At 40.3% G+C, this 14,469-nt stretch overlaps 1 protein-coding gene across 3 annotated transcripts in view; it reads left to right on the forward strand.

The window, feature by feature from the left end:
* The first annotated feature begins 12,285 nt into the window (after positions 1-12,285).
* The window catches only part of piwil4 (piwi like RNA-mediated gene silencing 4), a 58,851-nt gene continuing 56,667 nt past the window's right edge, over positions 12,286-14,469 (forward strand). The window contains exon 1 of one of the 3 annotated variants that reach the window (XM_003219341.4): positions 12,286-12,394. The gene's annotated coding sequence lies outside the window, so the exon portion shown is untranslated. Of the gene's footprint in view, positions 12,440-14,469 lie in introns of all 3 variants that reach the window. The other 2 variants (XM_062974558.1, XM_062974559.1) reach the window with 2 other exon arrangements.

Raw genomic sequence — 14,469 nt, forward strand, 5'->3', positions numbered from 1 at the left:
AATGGGGTTCTATGACTGAGCAGGGATTTGAACCCTGAACTCCAGAGTCACTCCAGAGTCTAATGCTTAAATCTCTATTCCAGTATGGCTCTCATTTATCACTTTATTCTCCATCATCCAAGGTGATGGACATCACTGACTCTTGTAGCAGAAGATTCTATTGATTAATTGTGTACTATGTGTGCCCCCGGTAGCACAGAGGGATAAAGCGCTGAGCTGCTCAACTTGCGGACCGAAAGGTTGCAGGTTCAAATCCAGGAAGTGGAATGAGCACCCGCTGTTAGCCCCAGCTCCTGCCAACCTAGCAGTTCGAAAACATGCAAATGTGAGTAGATTAATAGGTACCACTACAGTAGGAAGGTAATGGCGCTCCATGCAGTCATTATGGCCACATGACCTTGGAGGTGTCTATGGACAACGCTGGCTCTTCGGCTTAGAAATGGAGATGAGCACCAGCCCCTAGAGTTGGACACGACTGGACTTAATGTCAGGGGAAAACCTTTACCTTTTTATGTGAAGCCACTCAGGAATGTGCAGCTATACTCATGGAGTTCTCCCATTTCATTGCTTTAGGAAGTTTTTAAGTTAGATTGTCTGAAAGAGGAAAGAGACAATCTGTTTTTTGAAAAAGCAAACAGAAATGGACAGGTAATTCTAGGCTCAGAGCTGATTCTCACCGACTATCTACTCAACAATGCCAATAAGAATTGCAGGCAGTTCACCATCTCAGTTTGCGTGACCAACATTGCATTAAAATTCTATCCTTATTCACAGGAATGTACATCAGTCCCCATTCAACAATTGTATGTGTAAGTAACTTATGTTGGGCAGGAACCCTGGAGGTCATCAAGTCTAATCCTTTGCATGATGTAGCAACCTTGTAATCAATAATATCCAATGGATCCCATGACAATGGAGCAGGAAATCCAGTTTTTGGACCAGATTTTAGATCTGTCCAAGTTGCTAAGCCATCTTTAATAAATAGGCTCGACACCTTGAATAGTGCTTTTTAAAGCTATTGAAAATTTGGAATGAATTTATTGGTGCATTGATATTTTGCCCATTCACAATAAAATCCCATAACTGTGAACCCATACACAATTTTCTAGGTCCTTCATGTGATTCTTTGGTATACTTCTCTGTAAATTACCATAGAGCAATGTTGGTGCTATTAAATTCCTAAAGAGGACTTTCTGTGCCTTATATAATTATAATTAGTATGGGCTAGAATGTTAGAAATAAACTACGTATTTCAGATTTTGTAATTTCTGATAAGGTGTGCTCAACCTTTACTGTATCTTTATTGCCTCACCAAAATGCATAATGTAAGCTTTTGGAGCTCCACTATTTTTTTCACTGGGCAAAAGATGTTTAAAAAATCATGCAAAATAAAATAAAATGCCATTCTCTGTCTTTTGTGAATCCATAGGACAGACACATCCTGGATCCCAAGAGGAATTGCTTTTCATTCTACTAGCTGTTCCATTTGCATTTACAGATAGATTTAAGCACAAATTAATTTTGTGAGATTGCCCTTAATTCATGTTTGCTGATGCATAAATTTCCCTTCTGACTTACCCTGATGAACTTAGGTGATTCATATGTGCCAGAAACAGAAATGATGCAGCCTAGAAAAGAAAAAGGGAAGCAACAACAGCATTGCAGACACTTTGTGTGGACATGTCTGCACTTGAAGATTTCATCATCTCCCCACAGAGTTTGTACAGTACCTACACTGGGTGTGGGAAGACATAAGTCAGATAAATGCCACATCACTTGTGTAAGGTGACAAGATAATCCTATTTCTAGTAATAAAGACCATAATAAATTATATATATATTTCTAGTGGCTTTCCTGCAGAGAGAGCCAGCCAGAGGAAAACCATTGAGAAGGAACTGACTTGAAAGTTTTAGTTGTTGTTTGGGGTGCTGAAGAATACTTCTCTGATTGTCCCTATTTAGCTTTATGCAAAGGAATAGCTTTGCCTCATCATAGCAACAACAGGGCAAATGTTAATAGCTGGTCACCACAGGGATATAGGGTACAGTTCTTACACAGCAATAGGGCGAGGGTTAGAAGTTGACAACTGTAAGAGTATTGAAGTGCAATCCTCAGCTTATATGCTGTCTATGATATTAACAGCTGAAGTGTGTGCAATGTGTATCACCCAAGGGCCCATCTATACTTATCATTTAACGGAGTTTCAAACCTGGATTGAAGAAAGTGGTATCACTCTGCAGTTGATTACATAGGAAATTCTGATCCCAAATTGAGGCCCAAATGTTGATTATACAAACTACAGAGCACTGATGTACATCAAGGGCTTTCTTTTGCAATTTTTTTTCCGTTTGTTGCCTGGCCATTGCAGTTTGAAGCTTCCATCAAACCTCATTAAATAGTCAGCGTAAGTGGGGCCCAGGTGTCTCAATCACCCTAGGGAATATAAAGTTTTTTGGTCTAGCAGCAATGCAGTACTTCATGCCATGACCCTAGCCAGAAAAAATAAATTTCAGGTGGGATTTGAAACTTGTTTTTAGCCAATCATGAAGAGTAGCCCCATAACGCAAATCAGGCTTCATCGATAAACTTAAGTGGACACTCAAGACCGATTGTAAAGAAGTGTGTGTTTTGTTTTAATTTATGGATGACATGTTTGTTTGATTTTGTTTTAAAAGTCAGGTTTAACTATGTTCATATGGGTAAGTATTGGAGTTGCTATTTCATGGAGCTCAGCATTCTGAGGCAGGTTACCATAGCAACGGGGGCGGAGCCAACTGCAGTTTGGAAAGTAAAAGAGGGAATGTTTTAAAACCAGGGCAGTCTGTGATTTGAGAGTCACAAGAGACAGACTGGTTCCAGGTTTATGGAAACCAGGGAAGTTTAAATCTTAGTCTGTGCTTGTTAGTCACAGGAGATAGACTGGTTCCAGGATTAAGGAAACCAGGAAGGCAGTCCTCTAATAGTGCCAGACTAAGCAAGTTGGGTGACTTGTTTAGGGCTATTTGTGGAGACTGTGAAGTAAGGGGAAGTAATCCCAGTAGATCCAAGTGATCAGTTTATAGTTGGTTCTGAGAGAAGAAAGTATTTTGGAAGTTAGAACACCTCAACATATATTTTTAACAGTTATTTAAGTGCCTTAAAGAAATTACTGAAACCACTAAGCTTTGTACATGAAATAAACTTGTTTTGTTCTTTAAACCATCTAAGTCTCTGTCACACTCATATTCTAAAATAAGCAACGATACCATCTAAAGTAAATAAGAAGAATTAAAAAGAATAAATCATCCTCTGCCTGACATCTCCACAATCGGTGGCAGCGATTATATATATATATATATATATAAAATTAAAATCATCATCCAGACATCGGTAAAAATTGGTGGCAACTGTGTGGTGGATTTAAAAAGATTCCTTCCTGCCTCACATCTGTGCACCGATAAACTTCAGTAGACACTCATGGGGATTTAGTTAATCAGCTAAAATTCATGAGTAAACCAGTTTTTAAAAAACTGAAACTTTTTTGGGGGGAGTTGAACCCCCCCCCCTGGCTACAGCCCTGCTTCATACTAGAGTTCATATTGGAACTGAGTATAGAGATCTGACCCTATCCTCTCAAAACTTTATTGCACAAAGCTGCCATTCCACAACAATCATACAAGTGCTGATAATTGAATGCATACTGGCATGAGCAAACTTCATTTGCACAACCATACTGATTTGTCAATCCATGCCCCCACACTTCATATCCTTAAACTGTCACCTTGAGTCCCTATATTGGGAGAAGGGTGGGATAAACAAAAAGCAAATAAATAATTTTTAAAAAGCAAATTTGCCATTTCAGCAATGGGTAACTTAAAGATAATACAGTAAATTAACAAAATAAACATCTCAGCAATAGCGAGACAAAGAGTGGGAAGAAGAAAAAGAGAATCTTTTCTGCTGATGTCACTTCAATTTTGGCATGTCAACGCAGAAGTAGAAAGGTAGGTGATGGAACATTGCAAGATTAGCAGCCATTGATGGGTTTTGTTAATTAGTAGCAAGGAGGATCACACTGGCAACAGGATACTCCTGCTTCAGTACCAGGTGTTATTATTATAATATTTATTTATATTCTGTTTTTATCTCCTGATAAAGACACAAAGCCCTATTGAGAAAAGACGTCACATTGAGGAGGGGAGAAAGCTTGTTTCCTGCTGCTTTGGAGACTAGGGCACAGAACAATGGTTTCAAATTGTAGAGGGAAAAGATCCCATCTAAAGATTATGAAGAACTTCCTGACAATAAAAGCTGTTCAGCGGTGGAACATACACTGCCTCAGATCATGGAGGAGTCTCCTTCTCTAGAGGTTTTGAAGCAGAGGTTAGATAGCCATCTGTCAGGGGTGGTTTGATTGTTTTTCCTCCATGGCAGGGGTTGGACTGGATGGCCCTTGTGGTCTCTTCCAACTCTGTGATTCTATGAAAGCAGCTCTTTCATGCAATAAAGTCTTCAATGCATCTTAAGAGGTTAAAAGCATCCTTGAGGAAACTAGAATGAAACTACTTGAGGACTTGTGACAAAAAAATTTCCTCAAAAAGAAGCATTACTTGGCTGTGCAATAGTACAGGACAACAATTACTTCTTTGTGTTGTGGCTATTTTTTGAATGGGTGAGTGGCGTTGTGAAGGGGTCCAGCGTTATCCATTCCGGCAGTTAGTTGCAACAAACAAGACTCCGATAGCTGCTTGTAATTTTCTCAGTAACTTCTTTATTTCAGTCACATCGACCACTCAAATCCAACGGAGCTCCCCCTTTTTCTCCCACTCTCCCTCTTATCTCTCTCCTTTCACTCCCCCCTCCTTCCTCCCAATTACTCCACATCTGTCTCCATGCTTGCATTGATTCAGTGTCCTTGGATCTTGCTGGTGCTTTAAAGGAAGAGCTTCTTTCTAACTCCAGGGCGGGACCCTCCACTGTCTCCCCCTTGCAGGCGTATTTACGGTTTAGTTAAAAATCTTCTATCACAAAATCTTAAATCTTATTAGTAGTATTTCACCATCCATGAAAGCAAACTATATGATTACATTTTTACTTTGTCAGAAGACATTGTTTTTGTGTCTTCACTCATCTTCTGTGTCAAACATATATGCTCAGAAAATAGGATTAAAAAATAATTTTTAGGCCAATTATTCTCTATATACAGTAGAGTCTCACTTATCCAATATAAACGGGCCGGCAGAATGTTGGATAAGCGAATATGTTGGATAATAAGGAGGCATTAAGGAAAGCCTATTAAACATAAAATTACGTTATGATTTTACAAATTAAGCACCAAAACATCATGTTATACAACAAATTTGACAGAAAAGGTAGTTCAATACGTAGTAATGCTATGTAGTAATTACTGTATTTACAAATTTAGCACCAAAATATCACGATATATTGAAAACATTGACTACAAAAATGTGTTGGATAACACATCCAGAACGTTGGATAAGCTAGTGTTGGATAAGTGAGACTCTACTGTATCTAAAAATCAAAGTAAACATGTATGATGGTTGGTTGGTTGATTTTTACCACAAAGGATCCTATATGGCTTGATGGATCTGGACCAAACTTGGAAAACACCCCCTTTATTATCCAACTTAAAATAATTTAGTGATTTGAACTTTTTTTAAAAAAGCCACCTCTTTCTGGCCCAGGGCAGAGGGGGGGGAAAAAGGAACAAAGCAGATGGGGTTAGGCTAGGTGAAGAATGAGCTGTTGCCAGGTGAAGTGGCCCTCTGTGATGTCACTGGGAAAGAAAGGGGTGAAGTGTCTTGGCTCTTGCTCGGTGAGAGGAAGAAGGTGCATAAGAGAAATGAAGGAAGTAAAGACAGAGCTACAAAGAGAGCATGCCAATATATTTCCAATATTTTCTCAGAGCTGGAAAGGGAGAAAGTAAGTAGGCAGTGGTTCCAACAACACTCAGGCAACACACACACACACACACACACACACACATGCACTAATATTTACTAAATAAAAATATCCAAACATCCACAACAACTGCTTTGTGGCTTCCCCTGTCACTGCTTTCCCATGGGAGAATATATGCAGATTAAGTACCGGCCAAATAGGCATTGTCTAAAGCAGATAAACCACACACTTGATTTCAACTGCAATAATTGGTTGCACATAATTTTGATTAAGCTTTTTCAAATAAAAATAAAATGCACACCAAGGGAATGGGGCGTGAGGGAAAGAGAGAGGAAAAAAGAATAATATGAAGATAGTAGAGTTGTAATTGGTTAGGAGCTGCAGTGGCGCAATGTGCCAGCTGAAATGCTGACCTGAAGGTTGGGTTGCTGACCTGAAGGTTGCAGGTTCAAATTTGTGAGATGGGGTGAGCTCCCATCTGTCTGCTCTAGCTTGTGGGTATATGAGAGAAGCCTCCCAGCAAGATGATAACACACTCAGGTTTTCCCTGGCAAATGTCTCTATAGATGGCCAATTCTCTCATACCAGAAGCGACTTGCAGTATGTTCTCAAGTCGCTTCTGAAACAATAAAAAAAGGTTAGTTATCCCTTTACACGTGACGTGTCTAATACGTTGCAAAGAAAGAACAAAAATGGTAGGGGTTGTTGGGACGGGGGAGGGGCGGAGGGTTATACAAAATTATAATTGTTACAACTAAATCTTCATCTCTGTTCCATTAACACACATTACATAAGATACTGAAGATACTAACAAATCTAATTTTAAGTCTAGTAATTGTATCTTCTTGTTTCTTCTTATATTGTCTCATGTGCTTCTTATTTTATTTTTCAGCTCTTCTTTATTGAACATTAATCTTGATTATTCATGGCAGACTGTTTTGTTTAAACATTTTCTCTAATTATTAATAATTGCCTAAAGAGAAAATTCTACTAATTTCACTTAAACTGTTAGTAGATTAATATTTAAACATATATGTGTGTGTGTGTGTGTGTGTATGTATATATGTGTGTGTGTGTGTGTGTGTGTGTGTGTGTATATATATATATATATATATATATATATATATATATATATATATGGGGCCTCTGGTGGCACAGTGTGTTAAAGCGCTGAGCTGCTGAACTTGCGGACTGAAAGGTCCTAGGTTCAAATCCTGGGAGCGGAATGAGCGCCCACTGTTACCCCCAGCTCCTGCCAACCTAGCAGTTCGAAAACATGCAAATATGAGTAGATCAATAGGTACCGCTCTGGCGGGAAGGTAACAGTGCTCCATGCAGTCATGCCGGCCACATGACCTTGGAGGTGTCTATGGACAATGCCGGCTCTTCGGCTTAGAAATGGGGATGAGCACCAAACCCCCAGAGTCGGTCACGACTGGACTTAACCTTTACCTATATATATATATATATATATATATATATGTATGTATGTATGTATGTGTGTGTGTGTGTATGAATGGTATAAGAGAAGCCAGATTTGGCCACAGTGGTCCACACATCCCAAATAGACTACTGCAATGTGCTCTACGTAGGATTGCTTTTGAAGACTGTTTGGAAGCTTCAAGTGAGTAGCAGCCAGATTCCCACCGCAGGAGCACACAACTCGCCTGTTATGTCAGCTCCACTGGCTGCCAGTCTGCTACCGAACACAATTCAAAGTGCTGGCTTTGGCCTATGAAGCCCTAAATGGTTCTGGTTCAGCTTACCTGTCCGAATGTATCTCCCTCTATGAACCATCTTGGAGGTTAAGATCTTCTGTAGAGGCCCTACTCTTGGTCTGACGTCCTTTGCAGGTATGGTTGGTGGAGACGAGGGACCAGGCCTTCTCACTGGTGGCCCCTCGGCTATGGAATTCCCTCCCCAGTCAAATCAGATCACCTGCCTCCTTACCTTCAGGAAAAAAATTAAAAACATGATTGTGGGACCATGTCTTTGGACAGAAATGCAGTGCAATAAGTGAATGTGTGCAATCATCACGGGAATGGCTCCTGGACTATGATTTCGGATTGGGTGATTTTAATAATTAGTTTTAAAGTTTATATGTTTTTAATGTACATATTAATTTATTATATGTCTGTTTTATGTGGCATTGGATTATTGCCTATTGTAAGGCTGCTCTGAGTCCGCTCTGGGATGAGAAGAGCGGGATATAAATACAGTAAATAAATAAATCATCATATCGTTATCATGCTTCCTCTCTTTTTATATTATGCCAGACATATATTTTTGGTGCTAAATTCGTAAATACAGTAATTACTACATAGCATTACTGTGTATTGGTTCTAATATTCAAATATGTTATATTTGTTGTATAACATGATGTTTTGGTGCTTAATTTGTAAAACCATAACCTAATTTGATGTTTAATAGGCTTTTCCTTAATCTCTCCTTATTCTCCAACATATTCACTTATCCAACGTTTTGCCGGCCCATTTATGTTGGATAAGCGAGACTCTACTGTATATCTATAAAATAATAATAACATTTTCCATCCACAATTTTTGGCTTCCCATTCTTTCTAGTCCTTCTATATATTTGTTTGACTAAAAGCCAAATTTCCATGCCTTGAATATTAGAACCAAATTTAATTCAACTACAATAATTGTTGGTGTTGTTGCGTGCCTTCAAGTAATTTCTGACTTGTGCTAATCCTGAGGCCACGGTGGCTTTTTCTTGCCCAAATTTATTCAAAAAAGGTTTGCCACGGTCTTCCCCCGAGGCTGAGAGAGTGTGATTTACCCAAAGTCACTTGATGTATTGCAACCACTTTAAGATGCATTTATTTTCGGTCTTGCTTGCACTCCATTTCCTTCTTTGAATCCCCTTTAATCAAAACTCAGCAAAGTGTGTGAAAGTGCTGATAAATGCCTCCTTAGTACAAGGTGAAATTCCAGCTAGCCTTAAGGAGGCAGCAGTAAAACATCTACTAAAAAAATAGCACTGGATCCCACTCAATTAAACAATTATCGGCCAGTTTCAAATCTTCCCTTTTTGGGCAAGGTCCTGAAGAGAGTGGTGACCTCTCAGCTCCAACGTTTCTTGGAAGAAACCAGTTATCCGCATCCATTTCAATCTGGTTTCAGACCTGGTTACGGAACTGAAACGGCATTGGTTGCCTTGGTAGATAATCTACGAAGAGAGCTAGATGGGGAGTGTGTCATTGATGTTCTCCTGGACCTCTCAACAGCATTCGATATACCATCAACCAGGGTATCCTTATCAGTCATAGAATCATAGAATTGTAGAGTTGGAAGAGACCTCATGGGCCATCAGTCCAACCCCCTGCAAGAAGCAGGAAAATCTCATTCAAAGCACACCCGACAGATGACCATCCAGCCTCTGCTTAAAAGGCACCAAAGATGGAGCCTCCACCACAGTCGGGGGCAGAGAGTTCTACTGCCAAACAGCTCTCACAGTGAAGAAGTTCTGCCTGATGTTCAAGTGGAATCTCCTTTCCTGTAGTTTGAAGCCATTGTTCCGCGTCCTAGTCTGCAGGGCAGCAGAAAACAAGCTTGCTCCCTCCTCCCTATGACTTCCCCTCACATATTTGTATATAGGTATCATGTCTCCTCTCAGCCTTCTCTTCTGCAGGCGAAACATACCCAGCTCTTTAAGCCGCTCCTCATAGGGTTTGTTCTCCAGACTCTTGATCATTTTAGTCGCCCTCCTCTGCACGCTTTCCAGCTTGCTGGGATGGGATTAGGAGGCACCGTTTTACAATTGCTTTGTTCTTTCCTGGAGGAACGAACCCAGAAGGTAGTGCTGGGTGACTCCTGTTAGATCCCTTGGCCATTGGCCTGTGGGGTCCATCAGGGATCTATTCTGTCCCCCATGCTGTTTAACATTTACATGAAACCGCTGGGAGAGATCATCCGGAGGTTTGGAGTTTGGTGCCATATTTATGCAGACAACACCCAACTCTATTACTTCTTTCCACCAAAAGCCAATGATGCAGTTCTAGTCCTGAATTGATGTCTGTCAACAGTAATGGACTGGATGAGGCCGGGATGTGGCACAGGCTGGTTAGCAGCCAGCTACAACAAATCACTCTGACCAAGAGGTCATGAGTTCAAGGCCAGCCCAGTGCCTGCGTCTGTTTCTGTCTCTGTTCTATGTTATGGCACTGAATGTTTGCCTTATACAGTAGAGTCTCGTTTATCCAACGTAAACCGGCCAGCAGAACGTTGGATAAGCGAATATGTTGGATAATAAGGAGAGATTAAGAAAAAGCCTATTAAACATCAAATTAGGTTATGATTTTACAAATTAAGCATCAAAACATCATGTTATACAATAAATTTAACAGAAAAAGTAGTTCCATGGGCAGTAATGCTATGTAGTAATTACTGTATTTATGAATTTAGCACCAATATATCACAATGTATTGAGAACATTGACTACAAAAATGCGTTGGATAATCCAGAACGTTGGATAAGCGAGTGTTGGATAAGTGAGACTCTACTGTATGTGTAATGTGATCTGCCCTGAGTCCCCTTCGGGGCGAGAAGGGCAGGATATAAATACTGTAAATAAATAAATAAATAAATAAATAAATGAGGGCAAACAGATTGAAATTAAATCCTGACAAGATAGAGGTGCTCCTTGTCAGTCATAAGCCAGATCAGGGTATAGGGATGCAACCTGTGCTAGATGGGGTTACAATCCTCCTCAAGACGCAGGTACACATCTTAATAATAATAATAATAAAACTTTATTTATATACCGCCCTATCTCCTGGATGGAACTCAGGGTGGTTTCCAATCATAAAAACAACACAAACATTACATAGCAACATAATAACACTGTGACTTTCCACAATTAAAACTTGTGCACCAGCTGCGTCTGTACCTTGAGATGCCAGATCTGGCCATGATAGTACATGCCTTAGTTCAAGCTTGTAGCGAAGGGGGTGATTTAGGGGTTCAAACCATTCCAATTTTTTGTTCAGGTCAAAAGAAATCTAGTTTATTCATGAATTTTAAATGGTTAACCAAATGCCCATGCCAAGTATATGAGAAGCAAAAATTAGATTCCCTCCAGAACTGCAAGCACTATCAATCAAATTTTGATTGTTCACACTGTCATTACCTAAGGTAAGGTAAAGGTTTCCTCTGACGTTAAGTCCAGTTGTGACCGACTCTGGGGGTTGGTGCTCATCTCCATTTCTAAGCCGAAGAGCCGGCGTTGTCCGGAGACACCTCCAAGGTCATGTGGCCAGCATGACTGCATGGAGCGCCGTTACCTTCCCGCCAGAGCAGTACCTATTGATCTACTCACATTTGCAGTGGGCACTCATTCCGCTCCCGGGATTTGAACCTAGGACCTTTTGGTCCGCAAGTTCAGCAGCTCAGCGCTTCAACACACTGTGCCACCAGGGACCCCTTCATTAAAGTTAGTCATTACCTAACTTTCTTCCAATTTACATTGCAATAGCAGTGATAGCTGACATAGTGAATCCAGCTGGCCAATTGCAACATTCACACTTGCCCTCAACAGACAAGAGTTCCTTCTGCCATCCTGGACTTTCCACAGATATATAAACCTCCCTTGCCTAGTTTCCAACAAACCTCACAACCTCTGAGGATGCCTACCACAGATGTGGGCGAAATGTCAGGAGAGAATGCTTCTGGGATACGGCCATACCGCCTAGAAAACTCACAGCAACCCAGTGATTCCAGCCATTAAAGCCTTCGACAACACAAAGTTTTACGTCCTTACTTAGTTACAATCTTTCGAACCCATCTGCTGTCTGGGGTTGAAAATAATTGGGGAAATTCATTATATTATACAGCGGGGCCTTGGTATTCTTCACTGAGGTTTGTCTCTAAAGAGAGCTGGCCCCTCAGCAAACTACAAATCCCAGTCTTCCATAGTATTGAGTCGTGGCTGTTAAAGTGGGATCGAATTGTGTTAATATCCCAGTGTAAACACACCCTATGTTTGGACTGAAGCAAAGGACGGTCAAATTAAAAGGCAAAGCGATTCCTCATGGGAGCCAAAATGCCTGTGACCTGTTGCTTCACAAATGCTCAGCTTCTTGAGACATATTGGCTATTAAAAAGTCTTCCTTCAGGTTATTTATATGTATAAAATGTATATGAAACATATGTATATGATCAACATTTAATTTTAACTGCATACATTTGATAGATTCCATAGCATTCCATAGAATTCAGGCTTAGCTTGTAATATTATTGCGGCCTTTGTTTTGAGAATTGGATTACTTGTTATCCCCTCAGGACTACCACAGCAAGGAGAGCTTTGACGGACGGAGCAGGAGACCAATGGCCGGGCGCGGGCTTTAAAAAAATGTCCCGGCCCGCCCAATGGCCTTGCGAGGAGGTGGAAAAGGGGCGGGCACCACTGAGGGAAGAAGCACGCTGTGAGGGAAAGGGCGCCATTGTGTGGAGAGCGAGGCGAGGCGCTGTGGTGGGTGAGGACTTTTATCGTGCTTTTCCCCTGCAAAACTGAGGGGAGGGTAATCATCATAGCAATAATAAATTTCCTCTTTTCCACTATTCTGAATTGCTATAGCGTAAGCCTGCCAAACTGAGGGGAGGAGGAGAATAATAACAATAATAATTTTCCTATTTTTTAGCACAAACCTGCAAAAGTAAAGGTTATAAGTGTTGTCGATGGCTTTCATGGCCGGAATTACAGGATTGCTGCAATTTGAATGTTGCAATTGGCCAGCTTGGTTAGCACTGAATAGCCGTGTAGCTTCAAAGCCTGGTTGCATGGATTTCCCCAAGGCAGGAAACAGCCAGGCTTTGAAGCTGCAAGGCTATTTAATGTTAATCAAGCTGGCCAATTGCAACATTCACACTTGCCTCAGTCAGAAAGAGTTCTTTCTCCCACCCTGGGCATTATTCCATAGATATATAAACACCATTTGCATGGTTTCCAACAAACCTCACAACCTCTGAGGATGCCTGCCACAGATGTGGGCAAAACGTCAGGAGAGAATGACTCTGGAACATGACCTTACAGCCCAGAAAACTCATAGCAACCTAGTAAAGGTCATAGTTATTGTTGCCGGTATTATTATATTCCCCCCCCCCCTCTCTCTCGCTATATATATATATATATATATATATATATATATAGAGCGAGATATAATAGTATTATTATTCCACTTTCACTATGCCAAATATTATAGCACAAGCCTGCAATATATATATATAATTTATTATATATTTTAATGTTATTATAATTATTTATTTATGTTATTATTTTCCCACTTCCATCATATCAAATTATTATAGCACAAGCCTGGAAACGTAAATGTCATAGTTATTGTTGCTCTTGTAGCTATTTATATTATTTATTATTTGTTTTTATATATTTATTATACATTATTTAATATATATAATATTTAATAACTATGTTATTATAGTTATTTATATTATTATTGCTATTAATTTTCCCCCTTCCACCATGTCGAATTATTATAGCACAAGACTGCAAAAGGTCATAGTTATTGTTGTTATTTACATTATTATTATTAGTTTAGTCCCTTCAGAGAGATAGGGCGGTCTGCAAACGAAATTATTATTATTATTATTATTACAGTATTATTCCACTTTCACTATGCCAAATATTATAGCACAAGCCTGCAAAAGTAAAGGTCATAGTTATTGTTGCTGTTATTTATTACATTATTATTTCTCATCCTTCCACCATGTCAAATTACACTATGTAACAAAATTGTACATTTTTTCTGTTTCTAGTTTGAACTGTTATAGCACAAGCCTAAAATATCGAGAGTCCTCGTTGTTGTTGCTATTTACTACATTATTATTGTTGCTGTTGTTGTTTTCCTACTTCCAGCATGTTTGATTATTATAGCACAAGCCTGTAAAACCGAGGGTCATAGTAGTAGTAGCAGGACTAATAATGTTCCCATTTCCATCATGTTGAATTATTGTAGCATATGCATGCAGAAGTAATAATGTTTCACCTGTTTTAAAGCACAATCCTTTCCATGGCTTCCTAGAAAGGAACTGTCATGGCCAGCAGTCTCTTTCGCCTGACTCGGCTGCTCCTGGTGACTGATCTCCAGCAGAGGGAGGACTCTTCCCATATTCCAGCAAGCTTTGGAAGAGTCAACCAGGCTTTGGGATAGGCATTTTCAAACTGCAGCCTTCCAGCTGTTTGGGTCCCCAACTCCCAGAATTCCTGACACAAGCTGGCTACGGTTTCTGAGAGCCGGAGGCCCAAACAGCTGGAGGGCCACAGTTTGAGGATGCCTACTTTGGAACATGGAAAGGCCACAGGCTCCAGTGATTACCTGTAAAAGCTTGCTGAAACAGGTGGCGGCTGAGAGCTCATGATAAAAGGGCCAGGGAGGGGCCTTTAATCTGCTCAGCCAGACAGGTCCTGGGACTCACTACCTAAATTACAAGCCTCAGATTTCTTCAAGAGGCAGCAATCAGATTTAAAGTGGATCTATGCTCTAGTGCAGGGGTCCTCAAACTTTTTAAGCCGAGGGCCAGTCCACAATCCTTC

Source organism: Anolis carolinensis, chromosome 3 (genome assembly GCF_035594765.1).
Source record: "Anolis carolinensis isolate JA03-04 chromosome 3, rAnoCar3.1.pri, whole genome shotgun sequence".
NCBI lineage: Eukaryota > Metazoa > Chordata > Lepidosauria > Squamata > Dactyloidae > Anolis > Anolis carolinensis.